The following is a 2278-nucleotide window of genomic DNA, read 5'->3' on the forward strand; positions in this document are numbered from 1 at the left end:
CATCAGGAAGAGACCTCTGTAAGATACTGAAAGTGTTAGAAAGCACAGAACATCACAAAAAGGTAAAAGCTTATTATTAGTATGCGCCCACTACAGGGAACTAATGTTTGGTTCCAACACCAACAATTTAATAGTGTCTTACCTAACTAGTGCATTCAGAGTTGGCCATCCTGAGGCGTCTATAACTCTCTTACTATTAGAAGGTATGGATAAATAGTTGAAATAAAGTGAAGTGAAAATTAGCCATCCACCTCAAGCATTATCATTGTCATACTTACTCTTCTGCTTGCTAGCTATGTAGCAATAATGTTCAAGTGTTAAAGCTGGCTCAGTAAGTGGATATATACACACAAAATAGTTGAGCTTCTCTACACCCTTTGCAAGTACCCCTTGACCAATGCAGAAGTACACCTGGGTGGTAACCCACACCTTAGTCTGTAGAACATTGGCCTTTACTGTGTGGACACACACCTGCAGCAGCAACAAACTGCCCTTTGTCTGGTGTTTGATTTGATACACTTCCTGTAAATGTGTTAAGCTAGATTTTAAGTCTTATAATTTAGAACCAAGAAAGTTTCACTTAGCTCACAGTGGTAGATTTCTTTTGCAGATTATGGTGAAGAATTGAATCATGGATAATCATATTGTATAATAATACGCGCAAGTTATTTCATTTTATTTATTTATTAACCCTTTGGCATTTTGTCTCATCTTCCCTCAAACCTTTTGAGGCAACCCCTGGCGACTCCTACTTTGAAAAACTGGCTTATACACATCTGCCAAGAAACATGGTACTGTATTCGCTTAAACCTGCAATAAAAAAATATATTATTTATTTTTATTAGAGCAGCCCCAGTTTACTCTGGTTCCAGTGTATCTAAGTATTGCCTGCCAATCAAGTAAAATTTGATGATGTCAAAGATGGCATATTTTATCAACTAGATGATTATGTCTGATTGGCAAAAGTACATTTGTCATATCTGCTTTCAAAATGCTTTTTTATTCATTTCAACATTGCCAACAAACAAAGATGACATCTCTGATCTGATTATTCTTTGTATAATTATGTGATAGTGACTGGCAACTTGTTTCTTAGTTCTAAAATATAACGGCTGACTTCTCAACAGCAGTCTGCACTGAACAGTGTGACCATCTTAAAGTGCAGATACTGTAGTGTGTGTAGTGTAAGATAATGCTGAGATATCATAGTCCCTATGTGATTGGAGGGTGCACAGTTACAGTTATCAATCAGGGTGATGCATAAAATGAACTCATCTGCTCTTGTCAAGATTGCCAGCATCATATCTTCCTCTTCCTGTCCGTGCAGGACTACTACTGAATTGCAGGGGTAAGCATATTTAAGGGGCTAATATTTAGTTAGTTGAATACTCAGGGGATCACAGCAGCACTCTCCATTGAACAGACAGGGCTTTGTCACACACAAAAACAGTTTGCATGCTGAGGTAGTTTGTGATTGTCAACAGGATAACTGAATTAAAGAACAAACACTACTTAAACACTACTACTGGCAAATGAAGTGTGTGAATGTTTTAAATAGGAATTATCCAGAAAAAGCACATTTAGATCATTTTTATGCGAAACATACAACAAAAAATGCATTTTGAAATTTCAGATCCATACTGATGTTAGTGTGTACTAAGACAATGCTACCTGACATAAATGTGCATTGGTGTCATCCTTTTCTCTCCTTTGTCCTTTAACATCATTGCTCTCTGCCACTGTGAGCACAGCATGTACACAGTGAATATTTCATACTGCAGCCAGAGAAAGACTGAAGCATCTGTAAATGCGTGGGTGGGAATTATGGTTTTCAATACAGTTTAGTACTCTTCAGTTCAGTGTCATTTTCCCAATCTTCCCTGTCTCTCTCTGCTGTAAACTGGACAGTAAAGGTAAACTAGAAAATTCCTAAAGAAATTTTGAGTGTGCCTGGCTCTGGCCCGTATATTAATAACATGTCATACTCTCTAGCACGCTAACTAGCTAGCGCTAGCATATTAATGCCTTGTCATTCTCTTTAGCTAGCAAGAGCTAGCGTTTAGCATATTAATGGCCTTGTCATTCTCTTTAGCTAACTAGCTAGCGTTAGCTTATTAATACCTTAAATACTCCTCTGCTAGCTAGCTATGGTGCAGCGCTTTGGTTGTCGTGGCAACCAGGGGAACCACAGCAGCTGTGTGCTCTCCCCGTCCACCTGAGAGAGACAGAAAACTCTAAAAGAAACCCCCTCACCACCGCCACCATGGCCCAGGAACGA

This window comes from Morone saxatilis, unplaced genomic scaffold (genome assembly GCF_004916995.1).
Source record: "Morone saxatilis isolate NCDOM2014 unplaced genomic scaffold, NCSU_SB_2.0 Contig0, whole genome shotgun sequence".
NCBI lineage: Eukaryota > Metazoa > Chordata > Actinopteri > Moronidae > Morone > Morone saxatilis.